Source organism: Canis lupus, chromosome 30, assembly GCF_003254725.2.
Source record: "Canis lupus dingo isolate Sandy chromosome 30, ASM325472v2, whole genome shotgun sequence".
NCBI classification, from domain to species: Eukaryota; Metazoa; Chordata; class Mammalia; order Carnivora; family Canidae; genus Canis; species Canis lupus.
In genome coordinates, this window is record NC_064272.1 from 37,412,076 (window position 1) to 37,422,342 (window position 10,267).

At 51.7% G+C, this 10,267-nt stretch overlaps 2 long non-coding RNA genes across 3 annotated transcripts; one reads left to right on the top strand and one right to left on the bottom strand.

Annotated features, from left to right (window-relative positions):
* Window positions 1-314: 314 nt before the first annotated feature.
* LOC112675618 (uncharacterized) lies at window positions 315-5,183 on the bottom strand. The gene is made up of 2 exons (XR_003145954.3): window positions 2,497-5,183; window positions 315-1,137 (listed from the first exon to the last, which is right to left on the bottom strand). It is a non-coding gene; the product is annotated as an uncharacterized LOC112675618 (long non-coding RNA).
* Window positions 5,095-8,572, top strand: LOC112675616 (uncharacterized). Of its 2 annotated transcripts, none has more exons than XR_003145952.3 (3): window positions 5,095-5,322; window positions 6,772-7,037; window positions 8,028-8,572. It is a non-coding gene; the product is annotated as an uncharacterized LOC112675616 (long non-coding RNA). The 2 variants fall into 2 exon arrangements; XR_003145953.3 differs by having other exon boundaries at window positions 5,104-5,322; window positions 6,833-7,037.
* The last annotated feature ends 1,695 nt before the right edge of the window (window positions 8,573-10,267 follow it).

The following is a 10,267-nucleotide window of genomic DNA, read 5'->3' on the forward strand; positions in this document are numbered from 1 at the left end:
GCTTCTCGCTCTGCCTGTCTCTCTGCCTCTCTCTCTCTCTCTGTGTCTCTCATGAATAAATAAATAAAATCTTTTAAAAAAAGATATAAAAAATAAAAATAAAAAATAAAAAAAGAGAGATCATTTCACATGCCAAATAGATGTTTGGTAAATGTCAACAACCATTCCTGATTTTCTTCTAAAAAGCTCCAGTGAACTGGAAATTGAAGGACGCTTATTTCAGATGATAAAAAATACTAACTCTCAAGCCCACAGGCAGCACCAAGAGAGTGGAAGTCAAGAAGCATTCTCATTAAATATGGAGACGAAGCAAAGATTTCTACTATTTTGTTATTCAACATTGTTTCATAGATCCTAGCTAACACAGTTAGACAGGAAAAAGAGAACAAATTATATTTGCAAATATGATGGTCTTCTTAGAAAAACTAGGAAAATACAAAATTATCAGAACAGAAGGTTTAGTAAAGCGCCCAGTTATAAAATAACTACAGAAAAGTTCCCCTTTTCTACTTCCTACCAACCAGTTAGAAAACATAATGCTCACAACACAACACAACAAAAGATGCTATATTAGTTACCCATTGATGCATAACAGATTACCCCAAAGCTTAGTGGTTCAAAACATTTACCATCTCAGTTTCTGTGGGTCAGGAATCTGGGTGTGGCTTAGCTGAATTCTCTGTCTCAGGATCTTCCATGAAGCTATAATCAAGTTCTTAGCCACGGCTATTGTCTCTTCTGAAGGTTCACCTGGGAAAGCCCATCCACGTGGTTGCCGGCAGGATTCCATTCCTCACGTGTTCTTGGGCCAAGGGCCTCAGTTCCTTGCTACTTGTTGGCCAGAAGCCACCCTCAGTTCCCTGCCACATGGGCTTCCCATAAGGTGGCTCACAATGCGGCAGCTGGTTTCATCAGAGCAGGCAAGTGAGAGGGTCAGAGGGAGTTCTTGCAAGACAAAAGTCACAGTTTCTTATAACGTAGACCCAGAAGTAGCATCCATCACTTTTTGCCACATTCTATTCATTAGGAGCCAGTCACTAGGTCCATCCCACATACAAGGGGAGGGGATCATACAAGTAAGGACTTCCAGGGATCACTGGGAGCCATTTCAGAAGCTCCCGAACACAGACACAATTTCTGTATTTCATGAAAAGAAGCAAAAAACAAACAAACAAAAAATTTTTAAAAAGAAGCAAAAAACACACTCATCTATAAAACAAAACTTTGCTAAAGAATAACAATAGAAGAGACCTTAGTAATAGAAAGATACACCATGTTCCTGGATGGAAATGCTCAATGGTGTAAAGTTGTTTGTCACTAAATTAATCTATGAACTTTTTTTTTAAGATTTTATTTCTTTATTCATGAGAGACACAGAGGGAGAGAGGCAGAGACACAGGCAGAGGGAGAAGTAGGCTCCATGCAGGGAGCCCAATGGGGGACTCAATCCCATGACCCTGGGATCACACCCTGAGCTGAAGACAGACGCTCAACTGCTGAGTCACCCAGGCGTCCCTTAATCTATAAACTTAATCCAATTCCAATTCACAGAGGGATTGTTTTGATTTTGTTTGCCTTGACAAAAAAATTCTAATGTTCACATAAATGACCAGAGCAAAACATAATTAAAAAATAATAAAAGGGGCTGTCATGATTATTAAAATAGGCAATGTCTGTGTAAAATAGGCAATGTCTCACAGGCCAATGGAACAGAACAGAAAGCCCAAACACATAAAATACATTCAGCATATGATTAAAAATGGTCTTTTAGATGACCAGAAAATGATTGATTCATTTATGATCAACTTTGGGGTAGTTGCTTAATTTGTTTTATTTTTTTTTTATTTTTAATAATAAATTTATTTTTTATTGGTGTTCAATTTGCCAACATACAGAATACACCCAGTGCTTAATTTGTTTTAAAGTTATGTTCTTACTTCTCATTATGCATGAAGACTAAATAGGTTAAAGAGTTAAAAAGTGAAATTTTGAGGGTACCTAGAGGGCACAGTCAGTTAAATGGCTAACTCTTGGTTTCAACTCAGGTCATGATCTCAGGGTGGTGAGATGGAGCCCCACATCGGCTCCTCCTCCACACCCAGTTCGGAGGAGAATCTGCTTGAGATTTTCTCCTTCTGCCTCTCTCCATACATAAATAAATATTTTTTTAAAAAGTGAAATCAGAAATAAATATTCATTGAAAATGTATATATTCTTGGTGAAGGCAAAGGTCACACAACAAAGTCTGAGATCATAAGGGGAAATAAATAAAAATGAAGCACTTCGGCATATTAGTAAAGTATAAAAAATATCAATGCAAGTGACAAACGTCAAAACTTCATTGTGCAAGATGTGACAAAGAGTTTTATATGGATAGGTGCTAAATATACTACATCTTATAAACGCATACTAAACAGATGAGTGTTACAATAGAAAATAGTTGAAGAATGTGACCAGGAAATTCACCATTTATTCATTTAGTCAATAAATATTTACCAAGTGCCTCCTATGTGCCAGACATAGTTCTAGGTTCTTAAGACACCCCAGTGACCAAGCCAACGTGTCTACCGCTATGGAGCTTACATTCTGCAGGGGAGAGACAGGCAACAAACAAATAAGTAAGTTGTGCGATATTTTAGAAACACTATGGGTAAAAGAGAAGAGTAAGTAAGATCAGTACTGAGGGGCCTCATTGAGAAGATGACAGTTGAACAAACCTTGAACAAGTTCAGAGTGCCATGGGGGGTGGGGTGAGGTAGGGTGCTGGAGGACAGAGTGAGGCTAGTAAGGCTGGTGCAGGGAGAGCCGGGCTCCAATTGAGGAGGACCCTGGAGCCACCAAGAGGGCTTTGGCTTTTATTCTCCGTGAATGGGGAACCGGTACTGGGTTTTAAGCAGAAGAGAGAAATTTTGACTTAAAAAAAGAAATTTTGACTTAGGTCTTAAATGGGCCATTCTGGCTACTGTGCTAGAATAGACTTGTGTACAAAGGTAGAGGCAGGGAAACCACGTGGAAGGTCAACAAACGCAGACAAAAGGCTCACTCTCACAAGTAATCAAAGAAATGCAACTAAAAAAAATACATTGACATATTTTATGCTTAATGTTTAATTCTCTTTGAAGAAGACAGTACACAGTAGTGATAAGAGCCAGGGCATTCTGGGCAGGTAAATGGAGACCACCTTTCTGGAACCAGCTGAATAACCTGTATCAAAACCTCAGAAATGTTCAAACCCTTTCTCTGGAAATCCAACTTCTAATGAATTAATCCAAGGTGCTAATAATGCCTGCTGCTTATTGAGTGTTTGTAAGCACTGTACTAAATATTCCCTATATATTTTTTAAAATTTTATTTATTCATGAGAGAGAGAGAGAGAGAGACAGAGACACAGGCAGAAGGAGAAGCAGGCTCCATGCAGGGAGCCCGACGTGGGACTCCATCTCAGGTCTCCAGGATCACACCCTGGACTGAAGGCGGTGCTAAACCACTGAGCCACCAGGCTGCCCAAGGGAGGTTATTAATTAAATCATGATTTATCTACATAATTCAGTCATTAAAAATCTTATTGAAGAAAAATAGATGCAGCCAAGTGCTGATATAGGCAGAACTTTAAGGAGTTTCCTGCTACAATTTGCCAGCTGCTGTGATGTTTCTTGATCTAGGTGGAAGTTCCATGGGTGTGTTCACTTTGGGATCATTCATCAAAATGAACACTTTGCATACTTTACTGTGTATGTATTATAGTAAAAAAATTTTAAGTTATTTAAAAAATTTTAAGTTGCCAGATGCTTCTTCTCCTGGGGAACACAAAAAAGTCTGTGGAGCACGTCTTTTGGGGTCTCTGGAGTCCCCCTTGTATGTAGACATATGGCTGGTAGCCACCACTTGCTCCATGGGGAATGAAGGAAGGATGTGGTTGGCCTCAGGGCAGATAGAAATTAAGGTAATCCCTACCACTCAACTTGCCATCTTAACCAGTGGGTCAGGATATCCCAACCGAGATCTGAGTTCTTCCCGCCAGAGTGAACCTGAAGATCTGACTGTAGACTCTGGATCCGGGTTCCGTCCTAAAGGGGATGAAGGCTTAACAACGATCAATGTGAATACTGAAAAGGCAAGCAGGTCTTGACAGTTACCCTAACATGGGAAATGGTCATCAAATATGATTACATAAAGCAGGTCATAAAACAATATATGTAATATGATCTCAAAAAATTTTTTTAATATTTTATTTATTTGTTCATGAGAGACACACAGAGAGAGGCAGAGACATAAGCAGAGGGAGAAGCAGGCTCCCTGCAGAGCCTGATGCAGGACTCGATCCCGAGACCCTGGAATCATACCCTGAGCCGAATGCAGACACTCAACCACTGAGCCATCCAGGCATCCCTCAATTTTTTTTTAAAGAGGGGGGGAAAAACTGGAGAGAGTGGTTTTTGTCTATGTTACAGAGTAATTTATTTTATTAGCCTATATTCTCAATTTCCTATAACTGACATATTTTGTAATCTGCAATAAAAAGCTGTAGAATATGTAAGGGAGAGATTGCTGGTATCCTGTCTCTATTCCTCTTTCATACCCTGTGACCCCTACTTCCAGGACCCAAGCGGGCAAAACTCATCTCCTCGAGGACTCCTGGGGTGGGGAGGGGGGCGTCCCACACACTAAACTATAGGAAATACCAGCAGTGAAGAACCTTATTTTGTCCAGTCCTGTGGCATACAGTAGGAGCTTAATCCATACCTGTGACCATCATTTCCTCTTACCTGGAATTGCCTGCAAAACATCCCTTGAGTAGAAGCCCAAGCGTCAGGCTCAGCGCCTTGAAGCGCACCGGAGCCCGGGAGTGGGCACTGCTGTCCGCTGCCCCGAGGGCCCTGCTCCCTCGGAAGCCTGGAGCCACCTGCCCCACACACTGGCCCTTCAGCTCACTGCCTCCCCCACCAGAGGCAAATGAGCAAATTGCATGTGCCCCACAGAAAGCAAGCCACCTCACAAAGGTGTCGCAAGGACAGAGTCACACAGGGACAGGGATCAGGATCGGACGGACGGAGGACAGAAATTCTCTCAAAGGTCACAGAGCGCTGGCCCAGCACCCTCACCGCCACCCGGGGCTCTTCACCCTGGTCTTGCCTATTGTGTCACCCTCACTAGATGGCAAGCTCCTGGGAGAGCAGCCACGTGAGGCTTTTGTCCCCCTCCCACCCACCCACCACCGGCCCAGGGCCTGGCATTCAGCAGGCACGCAGGGGACCTGCTGACTGAATGTGCAGACAAATGAATAGTTGAGAGAAACATTGGCAGCAGAGACGCAGTGAGTGGGTAAGCCATGTGCGGGAACAGACAGATGGAAGAGACCGCGAGCCACAGAAGTGGAGGGGCGCGGAGAGGATGAGTGAATGAATGACAAGTTGGGGGGGGGAGTGTTGAGAAAAAGAAGCAAAAAAGCTAAAGAAACCCAGTGAGACCCAAATGAAAGTTAAAGACACAGAGGCAGGAAAATTAAAGCAGAGAAAGGAGAGGAGCGAGGCTTCCCTTAGCCTTGCCAGGATGCCTTAGTCAGCACCCCTGGGTTCCTTCCTCAGTTTCCCTCCTCGGGGTTTACAGGGCTGGAGCCCGAGGCACTGGCACCCTGCTTGGTCTTGCCAGCTTTCTCCTTTGGGCAGGGGACTCCGTTGGCTCCTTCCCCACACTGCACGCGGGCTGAGGCCCACCTGCGGCCCCGAGCCCCGGAGCTGGACAGAGGGGGCTCTCCCCACAGCAGGCCCCTGCCGACAGCTTTGGCGCAACCCCACGGAGGGGCCTGAGGAGCAGCTGGGCCTCTAGTTTCTGGGCCTGGGGTTGGAGGCCTGGGGGTGGGAGCAGGGAAGGTTCCCATCGGCAGGCCCCAGCCCCGCCTGCCTCTGGAGTGGGGGCGGCGGGAGTCAGGAAAGGGAGAAGCTGGCCAGGCTGGTGGCCCAGGGGGACCGAGGGGCTTCCTGCCTCCGTGGAGACGGGCCTCGGTGCCCAGACTGTTATTTCAGCTCTGGTATTTCCAATCCCAGGGAACCAGGGTGGGGGAGGGGGCGGGCAGGGGCCCAGCTTGCGGGGAGGGAAGGCGAGTGGGAGGCAGCCAGAGCCACCGAACTCCTCCGGGTCCTAGAGAAGGGTGGCTCCTTTCCTCCCCGCACCGCCCCCACCCGCCCCCACCACATCTGTCCCTCGGAAAGGTCCTGACCTCACCTCCCCCACTTCCGGACTTCTCCAGAGTTCCAGCCCCGGAGAGACACTCCAAACCGAAGGGCCGCAGTCCCCGCCACGGCCCCTCCCGGCCCCTCCCTTGGCTTGGCTCCGGGGACCGGAGCCCCCCTGCCTCCCTGACCGTTGTGCCAGATGTGGCTGCTGGGGAGGGGGGAGCAAGGCCTCAGCTGGCAGTGGTCACTCGGTGGTCCTCACTCTGCGGAGTCAGCGAGTTCTGGGTCAGCTCACCAGGCCTCCTCATGCAGCACTTCCTCCGGCCCCCCTTCCAGAGTCAGGGCCGGGGTACAGAGGTCAAGGCTGGGTGGGCCGGAGCTTCCGTTCCCAGTTCTGCACAAATCCCACCAGTGCCCTTTCCTGAGCTGCCCACCCAGGTGTCAGGGCCTGGGGGGGAGGGGGACGACTGCCTCCTTCCTCCTCCCTCCCGCATCACAGAAATGTTCAGACCCCCAGTGGGCCTCCTGGCCCTTCGCCCTGCAAAGCAGAGAGGACTCCCGCACTCAGTTCCTCCTCTGCTCCCCAAACCCTCTGCAGGTCAGGCCTAATGTTTCCTCACTCCTGCGTGGATTTTCCAGAACCTTGAGTTCCATTCCAGGGTCAGGCACGGGACACTAACTGCTCCCCGAGCCCAGCAACAGAGCAGCCCAGCCCAGATCCAAGCACACAGTCGGTCTCACTGAAGTCGTGCTCTCGACAAGCTTGCAGCCCTGCATAGCTGGCCCTCCGAGGTCCCTCGAGACTGGTTCCAAGTGACAGGAACTGGCAATAAGCCTCCACCAGGATGAAGTTTTGGAATATAGGTGAGATCTGGAGCCAGTGACCAAGAAAGAATTCATGAGACATCTTTGGTGCAAAACGGTGGTTTTATTAAAGCCCGGATCGGGACCGGGAGACCCCTGGGCAGGATGAGCTGCTGCCCCGGGCCTGTGAGGGGTGGCTGAGCATATTCTTGCAGGGTTGGGGGAGCTATGCAAAAAGGGAGATTTCAAAAGCATTTTCATATGCTAAGGAGGACCTACAGGGTACTGGAGGCCTTGCCATTGTCACGTTAAAGACTGCCTTTCCCTCTAGCAAGGCACTAACTAAGACAACTGGAAGCTTCCTAAAGAATGTCACACATATCCCACCCTGGGTGGGGGTTGTTTGCGGGACATCAGCTGTGCTTTGTCCTCAGCTAGCCCTGCTCCCTCATCAACCATATGGCTAGACCTTAAAAACGTGAGTGTGAATCCCAGCCTGTAAGGACAGGGCCCAGAGAGGAGCCCCCACGCCACCTCCTCACGTCCAGACAGCCCAGCCCAGCCTGGTGACTCAAGGGCCTCACTGGAGCCAACTCTGCACCCTCTGCAGCCCGGCCAGGCCTCTCTAAGACGGCCACTCTGAAGGTTTTCAGTCGGAGGATGCCAGGACACCTCCAGAGACGGAGGCAGACGAGGCCTGGCCCTGTGTCTGGAGACAGGGAGTGGGGCAGGCTCCGCTGGGCTCACAGAGCTGCAGGAGGTGCAGACGGGAAGGCCAAAGAAGGTCAAGGGAGGGGGTGGAGAGGAGGGAGAAAGGGGGTGGTGCTCAGCGCCCCCTCCCCACAAGGATCCCCCCCCCCAGTACCAGGAAGGGTGCTCGAGACAGATACACACAGGAAAGGGACAAAGCAAATGGGGGGGAACCCCCCAGGGGAGATGAGCCCCGCCTCCTCTCTTCCCCTCTCACGGGTGCAGGAGGAGGAAGATAGTGGCCACATGCCTGGCGCTGAGCCAGGCACTTTTCATAATCTTCTCATTTCATCCTCCCAGATATGCCACAAGAAGGGTATTGTCACCCCCGAGATACAGACGAAGACTGAAGCTCCGAGCGCCTAACAGGCTTCCCCAGGGAATGGCTGAGGGCCGGGCCAGGTCCCCGGGGAGTCATCCTGGGGACCCCAGCTCTCTGCTCTCAGCAGGGACGGCTGGCAGGGCCGTGGCCCTGGCTCGGGGAACCTACGCAGAGGCCCAAGCTCTGTTCAGAGCAGAGTTTATTCAAACAGAGCCTAACAGGAAACTTGGCTCCTCTGACTCACTCTGATTCGACCTTATTAAGAAAAAAAGAAAGAGGAGCAGGAGCCAGCACTGGGTAGGGTTTCACGCCAAGAGCTGGCTCTCAGGCAGAGGCCAGTTGAGCTCGATAGCCTGTGCCCCCATCTCCCCACAACCCCATCTCTGCCTGGCTCTAGAAGAGGGGTCCTCTCCACTCTCAGCTGGTGGGGCTCCCCTACCTCGCAGCCATCCTCTGTCCTCCCTCCATCCTTCCTCTTCCCTCCCCCCTCCCTGACTGGGGGTACCCTGAGGCCTGTTTCCACTTCTCCTCCTCCTCTCCTGGCGCTGCTGCCCATCTGGCTGGTTGGAGGGCCCTACGGGACACCAGGGATTCCAAGCAGCTGGGGCCCGCACTGCAGGGGGCAGGCAGGAGGCCTCGAAGGCTTAACCCTCCAGGTCCCGGCCCCCAGTGAGCCTGGCTCTTACTCTGGCTCCTTGTAGGAGCCAAACGGGTGACTCCTGGCCGGAGTCCCACCTGGGGTCCGAAACTTAACCCCACATGAGGTAACTGAGGGGCCTGTGTTGAAGGGTTGCCGGCAGGAGTCCGCTGAATGGAGCCTCACCCCAGGCACAGTGCAATGGGTGAACAAATGCCAGCTGGCAAGGGTGAGGGCCAGGGCTCCAGGGTCCCCGAGGAATGTCCACTCTGGTTTGCTTCTCCCAGGTGGGCTCCAGGAGTCTCCAAAGCAGAGGGGAATCTGCAGAGGCCAAGTGAAGGACAAGTTCTTCCTACGTGATGTAGAAGCACAGGAGGGAAATATTTGCCCTCCAGTTCACGCATGAGTGAGGCTGGGGAAGGCAGCCCAGGGGAGGCAGTCAGAGGGTGACTCCTTGGGTGCCAAGGTTCAAACTTCTGGCACCCCTCCTATCCCCGCTGTCCTCGGAGAAGACAGAGAAACTCTCAAAGCACTCTTGGGGACCATCTGCCCGAATCCCCCATTGATCAGATGTGGCAACTGGATCAGAACGGAGAAGGGCCTTGCCCAAGACCCCCCACCCACCCCCAGGGACTTCATCACAACAACAGGACCAGGCCTGGCTCTCCGGAACCCCCCTTCCTGCTGTTCCCTCAGCACTCGAGGCCTCCTCTGCTCCATCAAAGACAGCCCCTGGGTCGCATTTTACCCACAGGCACCCTCAGATTATTGCCAGGCTATGTTGATGAGAGAGAGAGAGAGAGAGAGAACAGAAACCATGCGATGCAATGTATGAGAAACTGACCTCTCCCGTGACTTCACAAGTTCTGTTGGGCACAGGGGCACACCCCGTTCTACACCCCGTTCTACAGACCAGGAGAGGAAGGCCAAGAGGTGTGTGGGGAGGGGAGAAAGGCTGACACTCCAGCCCCTTTGTGCGCAGGCCTAAGGAACTGGGGTCCAGAATCAGGGGGAGGGGGGATTCGGCATGTCCCCAAGGAGACCCATCAGGAGAGGAAGGCCAAGAGGTGTGCCAGGAGGGGGGAAAAGCTGACGCTCCAGCTCCAGCCCCTTTGTGCTCAGGCCTAAGGAACTGGGGTCCAGATTCAGGGGGAGGGGGGATTCGGCATGTCCCCATCAACAAGAAGGGGGGTCTCTTAGGGCTGGCTTCGGGGAAGGGGCGCTCGGGGAGTCCTGGGAGGGGGGGGCGGCGGGAGTGAACAGGGGTTAGGGGCTCCTTCAGGGCCGGAGAAGCCAGTGCGCGAGCCCAGGGATGCTGAGCCCAAGGCTGGGGGAAATGGTCCCAGGGCTGTCGACGCGGCTCCGCCTGCCAGGGCCCCGCGCGAGGCCTCCCGCCCCCCCCCCCCCGCCCCCCGCTTCACCGCCTTCCCCGGAGGCAGGTCTGCGGCTTGGCTGCGCGCTCGCTGGGGCGGCGGGAGCCGGGCCCGAAGCCGGCGGGCCGTAGGGCCGCGCGGAGGAGGCCCCGGCGGGCGGCCTCCCGGCCTCCAGGCCTCCCGGCGCGCCCGGCCCCGGCTCGTTCCC